Consider the following 18,869-nt stretch of genomic DNA (forward strand, 5'->3'; position numbering starts at 1 on the left):
TCATTAATGGTGTAATCAAAGCTGACCTTGTTCCCCACCTTGATGAAAATGGGCATTTTCACCTGCTCATAAATCTCGTTCCAAAAGCCAGTCCTGTTTAGACCTGTATGAATACCAGGCTTTGAATACCTAAGCTTTTATGAACCATTTTTTTAAGGATGCAGAGAGAACTGTGAAAATGACAGGGAACAATAGGGTGATGGTTCAATGAGAAAGTTATTTTATTCTTATTTTCTATATTTGCTTTATAGGGTTTCCTGAATTGATGCAGGCTTTAATTTGTTCAAGTCTGTGTTATTCTTTCCCAGAACAAAATATGTCTAAATTTTCACTATACTTGGGAATCATCGTTCCATTAATATTTTTCTTTTCAAGGGTTAGTAACTTTTTGTCGCAGTTTAAGAGGTGAGAAAAGTACACTTAAAAAACAAAGGTAATTTGCAGGTTCCAGCCAAGAACTGTATATTGGTTTAAAATTCCATACAGCTAATTTATAAAACATTGTAGCAGTCTGCAATGATTTTCATTACTCTCTATGAAAATGAATTTCTTGTGGAAGAAGTTAAAGGGGGAAAAATGATAATGAAAAAAATGCCATAAAAAATAGCTCACACACACGAAAATATATTTCTGAGATTTTACATAGCATTATATAAAGTTAAAACATCCTGAATAACAGTTTAAATATGAAATAGTTATTTTAAAGGAATATTATTTAATTTTTATAATGATGTTCATATAGTTTAGTAATTTGTTTTTCAACCATAAAATAATTGAGAGAAAAAAATGAAGTCCTTCCATAGGATTTTGAATTCTTGAAATGTTAATTTATTTTTAAATGTTTTATTTTAACATATAAATAATAAAGGATTGGAGGAAGAGATAATTAGAATTATTCAGGTCCTGTGACTCTTGTTCAGATTCTGGCCCTTTTTTCCATCATTGAGCATTATTGTTTTTCAAAGTCATCAAGCACATCCTGCTTTGTGATTTTGGCCCAGGCCTCAGGGATTCCACCCGGACCTGCAAATTTTTTCTGATATTTTTCTTCTAGGTTTGATCTAAAGTGACAGACAAACCATTTCCAGTATGTCTGGGTGGAGTATCTGGGGTGATGCTTCATGTGGCATATTCCCCTCCTGCCTCTCGATAGTTCTTATATGGGAATTTGCGACTCAAAATAAAGAAACAATCACTTGCTACTGCACTAGTACAGTAATCAATGGAAAAATGGTCTGTATTAACCCATCGCCATCCATTGACAGCCTCAGGACGATGGAAAGGAACACTGTGGTCTCCATCATGTGAAGGGATTGTGTTTGTACAAATGGCTTTACAGAAGGGACACTGTTTCCAGCACCCACAGAGGTGTTCAGAGAGCATTTTCTGGATTTCAGGAACCATTTCTTCTATGGGCAGAGTCGAATACTCCTCTTCTACAGTGCTCATTGCAGGATCCAAAGCGTCACTCATGGCTTCTTTGAGAAACTCAGTATCTTTTATCTCCTGATGTTCAATGCTTATCAAGTCTTTTCGTGGAAAGATCAAGTTACTCCCCACGTGATCGCAGAAGGAATCCAACCACCCAGATGCGGTGCTGCTCTTACCTTTAACTCTTGCTGTGGACTCATGAATAGCAAAGAGGATGGTGTTCTTGATGTCCTGTATACTCATGTTTAAAAAAGTCTTTATTTTCTCCTTTCTTTGGTCTGAACAATACCTTTTAATATGATTTTGAATGAAATTCCTAAAAAATGCTTCTGGATCATGAATGTACTCCCAGTAATCCTCAAAACTTTCTTTTTCTGCCAGAGAGATAAGAACGTGTTTCTCCAGGTTAGCCCTGTTTCCGCTGAATGCTGGGCAGGAAGCTCGCATGTCCCCAGCAATTTTAAGGACCATTCCTCCCCTAGTGGCGGTGGAGACGGCAGGAGTGAGTTTGTGCCACAGGAAGTTAACAAATGTTGTGATAGAGGTTGCTCCTTGACAAGAGATCTTAAAACTCATGAAGAAATCATCTTTCTTGCTTTGCAGATAGTGTACAGGATCATTTGCTCTTTTGAATGCCTTGTGCATTTGTTCAAACTTTTTTGATGCTCTTTCGAATAAACACAAAGATAAGTCAATTTTATATTTATTTGTAAATGTGTATCTTTCCTCAGTGGGTGCAGATTTCACCCCCTCTTCTATTATTCTCAGGATTTCATGGAAATAAGTTGGATTGTAGTCTTCCCTTTGAATGTTCTTAATAGTTTCATTAAATCTTGAAACAATGTGGTCAGTGGTCCTATTTATGGACTCTTTATCAGAGACTCCTAAGTTCATTGGGAAAACGCCCCATTTTTTGTTCAATTTGACATGTTCATCATAATTGATTTGAAATACTTTTCCATAATTTTTCTTCAGTGTGTTCCCAATGTTTTTCTCCTTTTTAAAATGTTCCAAAAGGATGTTTTCAGAATCCACATGAATATTAGGCTCTTTGACTGAAGGGACTGTTGAGGACACATCGTAGACCCATTTTTGCCAAACTTGATTGAATTTCTCATACAGCGCTTCCTCACTCAGTTCTTTGCCCTTTACAGTTAAAGCCAGTTCTCGGCTTCTTTCCAGTAATTCCTTTTCATAACCTGACTTTTTATTATCCAGCTTTTCTTGATTCTTTTTGTAACTAATATGTCCCTCAGCTTTATTTTTGCTCTCTAAAATAAGTGTCTCTAAGGTTTATTAGCTTATTTTCAAAATTTGCTTTCCACTGAATCAGGATTTCACTCTCTGGGTCTTCATTAAAATATTTTTCAAGCTCTTCCTTGATGGCTTCATATTTTTCTGAAACTTCAGCCTCAAGTGTGCTTGTTGTGACTGTCTGGATTTTTCCATTCTTAATCTGGTTGATCAGCTGGTTCTGCAAGCCTAGCACATGACTCCTGAGATGCCAGGTCCAGGAGTTATACATGGTCTCTAATTTGCTCATGGCCATGACCTCTCGGGTGTTCCTGAAACTAAAAATAAAATTTTCACTCACCAGGGCTTTCCACAAATCTTGAACTCGGACTTTTACATCTGATATCTTCATGATGCTTCCCCTAGAGTCCTCCTTGGCAGTCTTAAGAATTCTCCTTTTCAGTTCCTGGATGTTGTGGCTGTAGCGAGGATTGGGAGGAGCCATTGGGGGGTTGCCATCCCAGAGGTGAGCAAAGTAGTCGACGTGAGTATTGATATCAAATTTAATGACGTCGCTGAAGCGAGTTACACCTGAGCACTGCTCTTGCTCTGCCGCCGTTGCTGCCATCTCATCCAGTCTCTGCTCTAAGCGCCTGCGTCCTTCCATAGTTTGGTCTTTAGCTGTGACTTCCCCCACGTTCTGATGGACAAAGAAGCAGCTCGGTGAGATTTTCACTTGTTTCATCCTCATAAAAGCTTGCACAACTATTTGTAGAATATCTTGCATTTCTGATGGGTTTTCCCCAAAAATGTTGATCAGAGTCAAATTTCCAAGTCCAATGACAAAGGTTGCCATCTCATTGTCACGATTCTTGGATTTGTTGCTGAGTTCTGGGGCCCGGAGTCCTTCGGTGTCCACAACAAGCACAAAGTCAAAGCCCAGTTCCTCTACGAAAGTCTCTTCTACTTTCAGGAGCTGCATGTAGGCGCCCCGGGTGCACCTGCCAGCACTGACAGTGAACTGCAGCCCAAAAAGTGCGTTCAGCAGGGTGGACTTCCCCGAGCTCTGGAGGCCAAGGATGGAGAGAATGAAGATCTTTTTGTTCCCAAGTTTCTCAGAGACCTTGTCAAAAAGAGCTGCCACCCACTTGAGAGGCACATAGGAAGCGTCCCCATCCATCAGCTCAATGGGGACACCAGATATCAGCAGATCTGCAGCAATCTGGGGAAGAGAGAGAAAAAGTTCATTTTTGGTGGCAGAAGCTTCTTCTAGAGCTTCATAAATTTGGCCAGCTTCTCTGAGAAGTTGCTCAACCCCCAGGGTACAGTCACTAATCTCCTCGGAGATAACTTCTATCTCTCCTTGCCAGCGTAGTAGGTTGCTGCTCTTTGGTGCCTTTTGCTTTTCTGTTTGTATCTGTGACCACAGAGCATTTTTCTTTTCATTCAGTTTTTCCAAGTGTCCTGCGGTCAGGTTGTCCATAAACACACTGAGCCACTGCAAAAAGTAGAGTACGGTTTGAGTTTCTGAATGATTTTGGAGAATTTGAAGGACAGCTTGCATTAAGTCATTGAGAGTAAAGGCTCTGGTCAACTGTTCTTGCCGTATTTTTTGTTTTTCTTTCACAACCTCACTGTTGTGCTGTTCAATGCTCTGATTCCCTTCTGTGGTGATAGAGCTCTTTGTTCTTTTTACACCAAATATGCCACAGGTGTCCCTTAAGTGGTAGAAAGTTTTCCTCCACCTGCGATATCTTCATTTCTTTCAGTAGAACCGTTAGCACCTGTGCCTGTGGCTTCCTTACATTCTCTCTGGTCTTCATCAATCAGGAATCCTTGCTTGGGGGCAATTGCGGCACAGTCCTCTAAGCTGAGAGCAGTGTCCCTGCCCAAGTGCTCTAGTAAATGTTTGATAGTAGTATCATTATACTAGATTCTCAAAACTGATGAGTTCAAGGAGCCCTGAGACAAAGAAAGGAATTTCTTCATGTTGGACATAAGAGCAACCGTTGGCTTCCATCTGCAGGAACACCCTCTAGCCCTCAATATCTAGTGAAAACAGATAATCCGGAGATTAGCAGTCTAACGCTTGGATCTTCAAAGCCGCACAATTGTGCTGGTCTGGTATCTTTGTATCCCAAGAACTTCAAGCATACGTTGAGTTTGAGGTCGAATGACCCATGTCTCCAGAAAACACTCTTGTAATAGAAAATGTATAAAGGTAATAGGTATTCTTGAACGGTACGGTTTCCCCTTTGGTCTCTGGAACATAGTCTTAGTAAGCATTGGAATTCCCTTTCAAGCTGATGATATGCAAATTGTGACAGAAGCAAAGCCCCTGCCAGCCTGGTGCCTTTTGCATTACTGCATCCTTGAAAATGGCAACGTTCTGTTACCATTTCCTGAGTGCTTTTTGGTTTTGTGTAATGCATCCTTAAAGGCTTTCAACTAAGGAGTATCATATATCATATGTTAACTTTGATTGTTCAACCAGAACGTTTTGTGTACAAATAAAAAAGACTCTTGATAAATTCTTCAGTCATTCAAGCATTGTGATTATTAAATGAGGTTCAGAGGCTGTGCTCAAGGGATAAAAAACTGGCACAAAGTCACCTGGGCTAGAGGGAAGAGGACTATGTGGAAACGGGGTTTGGGGCAATAGTAGTGCAGAGAATGGAGACGCCACCAGGTGGGATCAGGGCATGGGGATCACAGTGTCACTGGATTGGAGTCACTGAGGAAGGAGCCCTGAGGACCAGTGAAGTAGGAGGACAGGGAGTCAGTCAGGAGGAGAATGACATGATTATCAAAACTAGAAGACACTGGGCTCAGGAATAGTTCACAGGAGTAGAGGTACCATAGTTGAAAGGTTAGTGCAGGTAAGGCTGACGTGGTCGGTGAAATGGGTCTTTATTAAGGCTTATTGGAAGTAAAAGACACGCTGTGGAGGAGCAGAGAGTGAGCATGGCTGGGGAGAGAATGAGGAGAAATTGGGGCAACGGTAATTTAATAACAATTAAAAAACTGAATTAAAAATTAAGGAAAAATTATTACAGCAATATTGGTTAATAAAATTATATAGGTTTCAAGTGTAAACTAATAATAGAAGGCATCTGAAATTCCAGCTGGCACTTAAAAAATGTGCGATGAGTTATTAACAGCAGAAAAATGTTGACAAATCACAATGCAGACACAATCCATAGTTGATGCTCTTTAGGAATGTACACGTTTAGTAGCAAAATTGGTCAACTATTTTACAAGTGAATAGGTAGATTTGATATGTGATCTGCACCTACTATGTGTGAGCATGTGTGAAGGGCTGTGGTTACAGTAGCAAGTAGGAAATACACAGTGCTGTTGTTAGAGTTCATTATGAAGGAGGTTGTAAATCGAGGTAGAAACCATGTGGGAAGTAGTTAGATAGCCTGAGTTTGTTCAGTAGGAAGTAATGCCAGAAATTAATTTTATAAATTGCATCAATCAACAAGTGAATTAATCCATAGGATGCCAGGGGACCAGCCCACACCACGGGGGTCCCTTTACTGCATTGTTTCACAAACCTTTTTTTTTTCAAAAATGAGATTTATTGTGATGTTTAAAATAACAAATAGAAAGTGTAAATGTCCAACAGTGAATAACTAGTTTAATTTTAAGAAAAGAAAGTAAGGCGCATAGAAACACAGAAATTGGGCCTCACTTCATTACTAGATAAAGAGGATTTCCAGAGTAAGCTGAACAAGAGATCCCAAGTACAATAGGAAAGAAGTGACCACAAGGCCTTTAGAAATGGGGTTAGGAGGGTATAGATTCTAATACAGCATCAAACAACATTAATAAAATGTAAAATTTTCATAAATTAAAATGAAAATTTACATTGAGGAATTTTGAAGTAGGTCTCTCTCTCAGAGGAAATAGATATAAATATGAGAAAGTCTAGGTAACGGGGGTGTATTATGGACTAAATGTTTTGGTCCTGAAAGTCCTGTGCTGAAGTCCTCACTCTCAATGTGATGTAGAGAGGGGACCTTGAAAGATAATCAGGGTGAGATGCTTTCACGAGGACGGGACCCTCATGGTGGGGGTCAGTGTCCTTACAGGAAGAGGCATCAGAGATCTCTCTCTCCTGAGTGAAGCCAGGAAGGAGGGAGGCAAGCCGCAAGCAGAGGCCAGATAGACAGCCCTCACTGGGAATGGAATAAACCAGAATATTGATCCTAGATGCTCCACAATCAGGAGAAATAAATTTCTGTTCTCTGAGACACCCAGTCTATGGTTTCGTGTTATGGCAGTCTGAGCTCACAAGGGCAGGGTGTGAATTCAGTTTACTCCTTAAGTTTTAGGAGGCTTTTCCTTTGGACTGTGAGAAAGACATATAAAGCACACAATCTTTCCCCATTCCCTCAAAGTTATAATTATCTTTAATCATTCTAAACTTTCCAAGAGGTCTGAGAAAGCCATTCCGCCTTTTATAGTAGTGCTGTGGAGAATGAAGGGATAAGGCAGTGAAGGAAGGCATCTGTATTACCGTTGAAATTGACACAATATTTACTCCAACTATCTTTTTAGTAGCACTGCCTGTGAGACCTTGGGCACATGATGCGACCTCTGTGATCAAGTGCCCTATCTGTAACAGTACATTTCCCATGCTGTTTTTAGGAGGAATAAATCAATTGCTAGGTAGAAAGCATTTAGAACAATGTCATACACTGAGTAAGTATTGTCAATGTAAGGATCATTCGAAACTGCAGAGAATTTTTGGTGAGTCTATTTGAGCTAAAGAGATGACAACTGCTAGGAAGGAATATCTCAATGGATTGAAAAATGCTCTGGAAAATGGCTGTTTGGCACTTCATTTTATACATGACAATGAAAGGAAGAGACATAAGGGGGTGGCATGAAATCCACTGGTGATAGATTAGGGAGGTGGGAGAAAGCAAAGTAGGGAAACTTCTGGGATTGGATAAAAGGTAAAATGATAGAAACATGCTTCTTTTCCATAGGTGGGTAAGGGATAGTGAACAGTCAACAATTAAGATGATAACAATAACAATGAGGAGATTCATGGTCGTAGCCTGTACCCAAGAAGTTTGGGAAAAAGGGAAGTTACCTTGACACTCCAAAGGTATGTTATCATGAATGCGAAAAGAGAATAGGCAGACTCAGTTAAGGTAAAGATCGACCTTTGTTAGGAAAAATGACTGTCCTAGGACATGATGGCCTGCCATGAACTCCTTTCACTTATTCAGTTTTAATTTCACACCATCCTTTGCAGTTACATTGGTCTCAGAGTTTCTAAGGCTTGTTCCACAAGCCTCCCCTGAGCTTGTCAGGCTAATATGGGCCCCTTTTCTCCTACAATATTCTATAAGTTATTATAATGTTATACCGCTTCTCCCAAGTTCAGTGTTGCTTTGCTGTTGAGTGACATCTTATTAGAACCACATTGATAGGTTGAGAAACTGTCACTTGGCCTTCATTTGAAAAATTTTCCACAAGGAGTCTTTGGGAAATCAGAGTTGAGAACATCCTGAGTTCTTAGAACTAAGACAGCCTAGAAAGCAAGGACAAGCAGGACAGGGAAACTGAAACAGTTAAAAGGCCAAGCACTTTACAGCTATCCAGTAAATTTAAAAATTTTATCTTTTGTAAACAAAGACATAGAATAAATGGTTTACACTTCACCCCATACAGAGGGTAAATAGCTTAAATCACCCCTTTGAGGACTACAGAGAGTGAAAACCCAATTAGTGCAATTTACCAGCCACACCCAAGGACAGATGAAATTAAGGGAATGAAGCCCATATTGGCATATCAGTATAAAACTCATGAATATTCTATTAAGGTCCTCCCCTAAGACCTCCCATAAACTTCCAGCCTCTAAAAGACCTTCCAAATGAAGGTCCCAGCATGCACGCTCCCTCTGGAGGGCACAACTTAATCTTTCCCTTCTTCCTCTTTGTCCCCCACAGGATTGCAGCTTCTAAACTCTAAAGACCCCATGAGGGTTGTAACCAGGAGAGCAAAGGGCAGCAGCACCTCATCTTAACCTAACTTAATGTATTTGTGTACAAGGCCCCCTTTCCTCTGACTTCCCAGTGAGCTAAAGCACCCCCGACCCTGCCCACCAAGACTCATTTCTTTCCTATAACATTTATAGAGAGACAAAGCAGCCCTGCCTAGATTCTCCTGCTGCTTCTTCCATCTCTAACCCTTTTCTTGTTTCACTGTCCCCAACTTTAAAACATACTCTCCAAATCACCTAACCTTGTATTGTGAAAATGTTCCTGCACAAAGTCAAGAACCCACACTCTACTGTACAGCCCTAGGCAGACCCGCTAAGGACCCGGTCCTCTTTGCAGTAACAGAACCACCACGTTGATAGGCTGAGATAGTCTCATCTGGGTTTCACTTTCCGAACTATTCAACAAGGAGTTTTTAGAGAATTACACTTGAGCACGTAGAAAGTTCTGAATAAATGTGATTTTAACTTATAGTTCAAAATGCACCTCAGGGTATTAATGTCCCTTGGTACTTTATCAGTAGTTACAATGATTTTAAAAAGTAATCAAGCAAAGACATAAAGAAGTCACTGTCACGTCTTTATTAGTATGAAAAATAGTACATTAGTTTCTGCAGAAGTAGGCCTGAGACACAGATTCACATACAAATGATTTATTAGAATAATAATCCCACTTAAAATTAGAATGCTAAGCAAGAGAGGGAAGTAACTTAAAGGGAGTGAATACATTAGTAGATATGAGTCAATTTTGACAGTTAGGAATGCCAGGTGATGGTTGTGGTGAAGAAAACACTCAGACTTTAAACTGCTTGGTTTTGCATAGAAGCTTCACACTTAATAGCTATATGACCTCAAGTGATTTTCGGTGGGAATCAGGCTCTTCCATGAGATCAGAAGCAAAGCATCTGAAGGATCCAAACATAGATGGTGGTAGAAAATGTTTTATTTGTGTGGAACTAGAAGCTACCCCTGGGTTTCCAATGTCCCACCACCTTGGTCGCTCCATGGAAAAAGCCCAACCTTGTCCTCAGCTAGGCCAAAGCAAAAGCCAGTGTCCAGAGTTTGTGTCTCATATTAAAGCCTAGATCTTTAGAGCTCACACCTCCTGCTTGGGCCCCAGTAGCTGCTAGACCCACATGGGCGTGTGCTCTTGGGCAAGAGAGAGCCTGAACCAATGGGACAACTGCATTACCAGGTGGGTGAGAGACAGCTGCTTATTTTCCCTTGAATTATAGCAGCTTGGGCCAATCAACTTCCCAAGCCTTCTTCAGCTTTCAATAGGTTTACCATCCAACAACTTGCCTTTATCCCCAGGCTAGATTGATAGGCCTCTTAGTCAAACACCTGTCTTTGCACTATTTTCCCTGCTATTGCACCTCTGTTTGCCTTCCCCTGCCCCCACCTGTCAGTCTGGTATGAGAAGGGGAAGGGAAGAGAGTTGATCGATTCCGGAGAGCGCAATGCTGTAATCCCCAGAATCCTGAAGCTGCAGTGTCCTGGTGAAGCAACCATGCTCCTGCTCCCATTTAAAAAAAAAAAAAAAAAAATCAATGACTAGTTCCCCCTGCTCTCCACTCCTAGCTAAATACCAACGGTAAACAAATGAGTTACTCAACCTGTCTCTGTTTTACTCTTGACTCTATAAAATATCACCGCAGGGAAGGGGAAGGTTACTTGAGATTTTACATATCACTGGCACAGAGGATGTGTTCCAACAGGTTAGACGGTGGCAGTAGTGATGCAGGGTGGCACCAGGGACCCCAAGGGGCCCTGAGCCTCATACTGGGGCCAGGTTTCTGTCACATCTCAAGAATGGATTCAAGAGCATGAGAGAAAAATGTATCAAAGCACAGTGAGTTCATTAAACTGATAACAAGCACTGGAGAGGTCAGACCGATGACCTCAAAGAACCAGAGGCCCTGATGGGGTCAGGATGGAAGGATTTTATTAAATGGGGGCAAGAAAGGGGGGTAGGATGGTCCTTGTCTTCTGACACTGATGAGGTGACCGCTGATGTGACTCCTCCTTGTTCCTCCTTTTTTGACTGCATATTTTTTTGTTCTTAATTATAGGAAATGGGGGAGGAGGAATCAGGGAAAGAGGTGGTCAGAGAGGGTCTCATCAACAATATCCCAGCCAAGACAGAGAAGGGGAAAGGTAAAACTTAGGGTCTTTTTGTCCTATTCTAACTTTCCTACCTCAGTAGTAGTAAGACAGTTAGCAGCAGCAGCAGCAGTAGCAAGAGCAGAAAAAGTCATGCTGAGAAAAGACATTATAGTATTTATTAACGTGATTGTTATTATCATGCCATTATATTGAAATGTAAGTATGACTGTACCTTATTCTCAACTGTAAGCTCCTGAAAGAGTGTCCAAGTCCAGTTCATCTCCATAGGCCCAGCATCTAGAATGTTATATATTTCCAAGGAAGGTGATCAATAATGACATGAGAGTCATGATAGTTGGAAAGATATTTGAACATCAAAGATTTTTCTGACATTTCAAACATAATGCAGCTGACATTCATGAAATAAAGCTTACCAATGGCCTTTACTTACTAACTCTAATTTTTCATTCCCCACTCTCTATTGAACCAGCATCACTTTACCACTCTCTCCTCCCGGAAACACTCCCTTCACTTGGATTGGAGAATATTGCGCCTTTGCTTTTCCTCTTATATCACTCTGCTTTACTGGTTCTCACTCTTTTTATACAACTCTGGATGTTAGCATATTCCACAGACGTAATCTTTGGTCTTCCTTCTATATGTAGATTCTTTTTTAATGTGTCACCAGTCCCTATCGCATTAAATACAACCTACACATCCATGACTCCTAATACATGTCTCAGCTACGCTTCCCTTCAAATGTCAGATGCATACCCATTTAACACACTCACTTGGATGTCTTAAAGATAGCTCAAGCTCAGCATGCTGGAAACTGGATTTTAAGTATGCTCTCACACAAAACCTGCTGTATCCACAGCTTTCCTCATCTCAGAAGGAAATGCATTGTTTTTCATTCATAGTCATGCTATCAAGCAGTTAAGGGTCTTCTCTTAATGCTTGCCACTAAAATCTCCATTGTTTCCAAGAACACCCTTAGGCTTGAACTTCCCCACACTCTGTTTCAAATAAAGTCAGTCCCTTTTGGTAGAGCTTCAGTGCTCTCTGTCATGAACTTCGTTTACCCTGGGAAGAATCTTTGAGACAGTGCTACTGCCACTGGGTAAGGACAGTTGCTCTAGCCTTCTTGGCTTGCCTTTCCCATCACGGAACCTCTCTGCCCTTCCAGCGAGCTGAGGCAAGGACAGCTGTGGCCCCGTTATGGTCATTCTGCCGTCCCTCTGGTAGCATTTCCACACCTACGAGTGGGAATGAGAGAAGGAAGGGTGCACCACCTTCTGCGAAGTTATCTCCTGCCACTCGGCCTCTGCAGCCCAGAGTCGGTAGGGAGTGTCACTGGCTGCCTGACACTCCCCGTGACATAACCGGTCCCCTGACTGGGAGCTGAAAGGACAGGAAAAACCTTCTTCTTGGCCACACCTGCTCAGAGTGGAGGGAAGGAGCTGCCGTGCCTCCTGGCTTAGGCTCTTTCACTGTTCTTACTGAGTTTAATGAATTTTCCTGAATAAATGTTCCTTCCTTTGCTGTATGAACAATTTACAGGAAATTTAATTGACTGGCTTCTTAAAAAATTTTCACCATTCATGCTGTTTTGCTGAGGAATGACTACATGAAGCTCTTCACATTGCAATTGCAAAAACAGATCTCTTCTAAGAAGGAAGAAATTTGAGGAAGATGTAAGAAACATATCCTAAGAATGCCATTTAGAACATACTGTTTGATTTTCTTAGAACATTTTATACCTTTTTAAATTACCTGTCTGACCACTTCTCTTAGCGTCTTTCTTCATTCTCAGAAGCTGTGTAGTAATTCAGTTTGCTTTCACGTCTGCTTCCATGAGCCTCCACCTGGAACAGGGAATGGACATCTCAGGGAAGTCCCCCCTGCCCCCTGAAACCTCAGAGCTTACAGAGCAAGCCCATCCGGCACTTCTCATGCCTGGGATAATGCACTGGGTCTGAAACAATGTTTAGAATGGGGTGTAAAGATAGGGTCTCCCTGAATCAGAGAGCCCTCAGAAATAGAAAAGAAAAGAAAAAACCCTTAAGCCTCCGCAACCACAGCTGTGGGATGGGGAAGCAGCAGATCCAGGCGGAAGGCAGGGGCCCTCGCATACCAATAGCAGCTGGCCGGCGTCACAGTTACGGTAAAGAGCTGCGCTGTAAGGGAGCTGGGCAGAACCTTGACTCCTGATGCCGCTCATTATGGAAGAAGCCAAGAAAGCCTACCACACCTGCGTGAAAGCCTGGGGGTGTTCCTCCGGCATCATGGGAGACGCCAGCCCAGACTAACAATGGCAGCCAGAAAAAGGCAGAAAATACGGGAGGGCCGGCGGATGTAACCAATTTTGGGAGAAGTCGGAAATCGCGTCACCCCGGAAGACCTGGGGCCTGGATTTAAACTCAGGGCAGCAGCCATTCAGGGTGTTGGCCATGTGATCTGAGAAGTAATAAGGGCTTCTTACCATGCTGACTGGAAGGAAGAAGCAAGCAAGGAGCTGTGGAGTTTCCAGTGGAGGAGGCCAAGCAGCCTAAATTGAAAAAAAGGAGGAAGAAAATGCTGTCGCTGTGATCCAGCCTGCTGTAGCTGACTCCAAAGCTGCAAAGCACTTTTCTGCAAAGGCTGCTTGACAGACTTGAGTGTTACCTGGCCTTTTAAGACCTTTTTCTTGAGTTTCACCATGATCCAAAGCATCACAGCACATAACTTTCTGGAGTATAATATGGATGCTAATGAACACGTATCCCAAATCCTGAAGGAGAGAGCTGCTATAATAAAGGCCAACTTTGGTACCTTCCAGACGGACTGGAGAATTGTGTGCACAGCCAAATTAAGGTCATATAAAATATGGGGGACTTTGGGGTTTGTGGCTCATTGCCTCTTAGGAAGCATGGGATGAAACTGGGCTCAGAGCGTGAGTGCTCTAAGCTCCCCCAAGGTTGGAATGTTGTAAATAAAGACATGCTTCTACCAGCTTTCATTGTTGGGTCACACAACATTGTTGGGAACCATCCTGCCTGGTTTCAGGGAGTGTAGCTTCACCAACAGGCCAGAGGGTCTCAAGGCTGGAGCTGAGCAAGGAGACCTTGGGAAAATAGGTCACCAAGGTGACAAAACCTGTCCCCCTGTCAGGGGCACAGCCCCTGCCTCCCTCACATCACCTTCTTTTGCCCTGGAGGATGGCTGGTGAGTCAAGGATGGGTAGGACCCCTCAATGGCAGGGGCAGCCTAAGACAGGCAGTCACGTAGGGGCCATCATGGAAGGACTTGTGAGACAGAGAAAAGGGACAAATGACCCTCGCTTCGGGACTTTGTCATGGCTGGAGTCCTCATTCTATCTGAAAGAAGTCTCTTTATCTTTTGGCTGTTCTGTTCCACCCACCTGGCTCAGGCTTGAAACAATACTAGAGGCAGGTACAGCCCTAATCTGTATTGGTAGGGTCGGGGACAATTAAGCCTGGAAAAGGAATGCATTAAATCCTATGAAACTTACTTTGGAAGAATGCCCTCCTGTTTATGAGTACTGAGGTTTGGGGTGCAGGATAGAATGTAATCATTTTCCCAGGTTTCAGGGCTCAATGGACACCACCCTGTCTACAAGCCCCTGACCTGAGGCAAATCTCTGTGTTCCTTCAATTGTCATCTATGAACTGTTTCTGTAAACATAGCCTTTTGACATTGATTAATGAGCTTTGCATGCCTGCCATATTTCCCTATGCATGTCTTTCTCCATAAAATCCACTTTAAGAGAGGGGCTCAGGGCATTCTCCACTAGAGGGAATCACCATCCACTTTTTCTGACCTACCAAAAAGCATCTGGAATGACTAATTTTACTTTACTCCATCCGCAATGCCCTGGGGGTACTCTGCGCAGGGCACCATACCCCCATCACAATGTGATGCCACATGGACTGGCCCCGGTCTGCTTGCTTAGTTTTGGCAAGTTCAGTACCATTAACAATGCAGAAGCCTCCCTTTGAAAATGAGAAAGTCACTGAGGCGGGAGATGGCATAGGAATGAAGGAACTCTGAAACCGCTGCTGGCGCTCAATGGTGTGCAGCATCCTGGTTGCCAGGAAACACCTTTTAGCACCGAGGTCAAGGCCACGCCTGTGCACATCCTTTTAGTGGTAGTTAACCCCTGTCTCACCTCACTTGATCATCGCATTATTATAATGAATTAGCATTGCTGTTTGACCTCTAGAGGGTAATCAAGGGAGATTGAGGGATAGGCACTTGTGGTTATAAGCTTGAAGGTCATATAACTAATTACTTATGGGCAATAATCAGTTTGCGAATTGAAATAAGGAATTCATCTTTTTGCGCATGCACAGTACAAATCCTGGAACTGAGAAAAAGGGATTCAGAAAAACCCCTTCCCTTTATAAACCAGTCCCATGGGAGGTGGCGGAGGGGGTCATTTCCGTGTTAGCAAAGGAGCTGGCTGGGAAGTGATCCACTCTCACATCTCGGGAGTCTACTTTCCATCGCTGATCATAGTAACCGCACTCCACTTTGTACATTAAGATACACACTTTATTTAATAAATCTTGCATGTTTCACATAAGCTTGGGTGTGTAGTCAGTCCAATCCATTGTTTGCGGCTGCCAAGAGCCTGGTGCAGTATCCACGAGCAGCATTGGTGTTATGCTGCCTGTCAGCAGACTAGGTGAAATTATGGATATAAATCTAAGAAAGGGAGGCGACGGTGAATATGAGAGGGATGGGATGAAATGACACTTATTTTAGCCCAACATGAACAGGGCTCCGATGTAGCTCACTTGGGCGATGTCATTAAGTTTGATGTCAGGACCCCCATCTGTTACTTTGCTCACCTCTGGGAAGGTCCTCCCCTATGGCCCCTTTAGATGTGCATTTTTCATTACATTCACTTCTTCATCTATATACATATCTCCCACCCCAATCATAGACTGAAATTCTCACCCATCTGCAATTCAGAAGAACGCAGTTGAATCCCACTTCGAGTAGACACCCTTATCCCACGCAGAGCAATAGGTAAAGCTTGATCTCAATGGAGATGAGTACCTTGTCATACAGCCTGGCTATATTTTCCTCCAAGGTGTGATTCACCTTCTCTACCTTCCCAGAAGCCTCAGGTCCCCATGCCGTCCGTGTGCAGTCTCCAATTGATTTCCAAAAAGTTACTAACCTTCTGTGTAATTTCTGAAACAAAAACAAGTCCATTATCTCTCTGGGTGCTGCTGAGTAGGCCGAAGTGAGGAATTCTTCTTCAGTAAGTCTTTCACTACCTCTGAAAATTTCTCTGTTCTAGTAGGATAGGCTTCTACCCATCCTGAAAATGTTAGTCAACAAAGACTAACAAATATTCGGACCCTCAGCATCTGGGTAAAGTCTACTTGCCATTCCTTAGATGGTCTCTGTATTTTGATGGGGATCTGTTCTTTCAGTGCACAACATATCTAGCAATTACCTTTCATATGGCTTTGGAAATTCCAGGACTTGTGAGCTACAGCTTAATATATGTGGTTATGAGTCCCCTACATAGTGAGCGGGCCCATGAAAATGCTACATGACCGGCTCCACTAAATGCTGAGGAAGCAGTAGTGCCCCTTTCCTATTCTTTCTCCATCCACTGTCAGCACCTTCCTCATCAAACCCCAGCTCTCAGCGTTCTCTAAGTCTGCAGTCAAATATCAGATCCAATTGTGGCAAGTCTAGAACAGGTACCAAAGGCATTATAAAGGTTCCTTTAGCAGCCTCCTTGGCTGCCCCGTCAGCCCGTTTCCTCTAGCCACGTCAGCGCCCTCTTTCTGATGGCCCGGGCAGTGCAAAACCGCCCCCTGTAAAGGTACCTGACCAGCCTCTGATACTTTTAAGCTTTTCTGCTGCATGCTTACTCTCCTTTTTATTGGAGGTTAACAGTTCTTTCTCCTTCCAGACGGACCCCAGTGCATGCAAAATTAGGAAATCTTACCTTGAGTTGTTATGATGGGGGACTAAGTGTGGCTCCAGAAGACCACAAGTGATTGACCTTTGTGCTCCAGAAGAGACCAGAAGCAACCAAGGTGGTGTCCGAGCCACTGTGTTTCAGGGAGAAACAGCCTACCACCCAGGACACACATCAAGAAAATCACCCAGGACACAGAACACAGGACACAGATAAAGAAAATCATGTCGGCACATGAAAGAAAGTTAGGGAAATTGCCAGACTGCTGCTTTAATCCAATTGCCTCTTTCCTGAATTCCAAATCCCTTACTGACACATTTTTTCCCTTATAAAAAGGCCGGCTTGAAAGGGAACGTAAGAAGGTCTGTTAGGGCACAAACTCACCATCTTCCAAATCACCCACCATCTGAACAGCGCCCATGAAGATTCAACCCCTGTCTCTGCTTACTGGGTCTGGTAGGTGACAGGCAGCAGGAAAGCCAGCTTTTCCAGTTTCAGGTTTACACATTCGCTCACTTTCCATGTGGCAATTCCAGTGCCCTCGTCCACGCAATCAGTTCAGCTTTCTGAGCAGAACTCCCCTGCACCAAGGCCTTGAGCTCCCCTACTCCGGCAAGAATCACAACTGCAAACCCACCCTTTCTGTTTCCTTTGTCCATATAACTGCTTCCGTCTGCATACAGAGTCCCGCCTGCCTCTTCTAGAGGATGGTCCTCTAAGTCTGTTCTGCTACAATAAACTTCACCGGTTATCTCAGCCCAGCCACGTATTGGTGGAGCTGACCAGGCCCAGGGAGAAGAGAGGCAGCCTTTAACTTCGTTACAGCTTTGAAGGAGATGTTGTGATAGTCGAGAAGAATTGCTTGGTACCTGCCTGTTCCCCCAGCAGCAAGCCACAAATTTCCCTTTTGCTCCAGCAGGCTCAACACTTGGGGGCGGCGGGGAGAGGGGGTGCAGAGGTGATGATAAGCTGACCCAAGGAAAGCTCTTCAGCTCCCTGTGAGAGGTCCCGATGGCTGCCACAGCCCTCCAGCAGGCCGCTGCAGAAGCCAGGTGCGCCTTCAGGGACTCAAAAGCCTGGGTGCCCTCCATCCATCTAAAGGGACATGCGCTGGTCCTTTCAGAGTTTTTTCACTTTAACAGACCTGCTGCGGGAAACGGAGTGTGTGCCCGATCATATCCAGATCGGGCCCTACTCCCACTGGCCATCTTCACAAAGGGTGTTGCCCGGCCCTGGTAGGAGCTTATCCTCAACCACATCTGGTTTCCTGACAAACCACACAACCGACTAAGGTAACAGACCTTTTCTTGTGGGCTTTTGTAAGCCTCACAAGTCAATCCCAGTTCCTCAGGGCTTTCTGGTGACATTCAGAACCCAGACATGCCTCTTCCAGGCATGACATTCCAGTCAGTCAAAGTCTTGCTTAATAAAGCCACCATTAATGTCTGATCTTATTTGTTTTATGCAAAGGAATCTTAGGTCATCCCTCTCTCCTTCAGAATGCCAAATTCTGGAGGGATCAGATAGGGAGAAAAATATAAAGTGTGAAGGAAAATCCTTGTCCTTTGGATATTCACTAAGATTTCATTTCCATGCCTTATATTTTCCCTTACTTAATTTCTTAGGTAGTGTGAAGTTTTAACCTTCCTTGAGAAACCTCAATTTCCTTTCAGAGCAGACACAGAGCAAAATTCAAAATACAGACAGAGTTCCAGAAGAACAGTATACAGGGAGAGGCATTCTCTTGCACCAGTGCATCCACTGGTCTCCTGGCAGAGACATGCTCCTGGGTCCCGGGTGGCAAAGGCATTCTCCCCAACTGGTTACAGGTGACCTTTCCTAGGTCTTCAGATACAGAGCATTTCTGATCAGAAACATAGCAAAATTCAAACCATATTCCCATAAAACCCAGAAAACTAGTTGAGGTTTCCTTTCCTTGAGGTTTAAAACTTTTGCCACCTTCATAAATATTTTCACCCATTCAGATTTGACCATAATTCACTTTTAACACCTGTCCCTCTCCATAATAGGAAGGACTATAGTTAAACTCAGTACTTAATCCTCCAGTTTAGGCAGCCAAAAGTCCCTAGCTTTACAAACATATGCAAAAAGTAACAGAAACATTGTCACCCA

General features: G+C 43.1%; 1 pseudogene; it reads right to left on the bottom strand.

Moving 5' to 3' along the window:
- Positions 1-949: 949 nt before the first annotated feature.
- LOC129076460 (interferon-induced very large GTPase 1-like) lies at positions 950-13,489 on the bottom strand (annotated as a pseudogene).
- Positions 13,490-18,869: the final 5,380 nt, after the last annotated feature.

This window comes from Pteronotus mesoamericanus, unplaced genomic scaffold (assembly GCF_021234165.1).
Source record: "Pteronotus mesoamericanus isolate MK-2021 breed Mesoamerican mustached bat unplaced genomic scaffold, CSHL_Meso_final contig_591, whole genome shotgun sequence".
In the NCBI taxonomy this organism is placed as follows: Eukaryota; Metazoa; Chordata; class Mammalia; order Chiroptera; family Mormoopidae; genus Pteronotus; species Pteronotus mesoamericanus.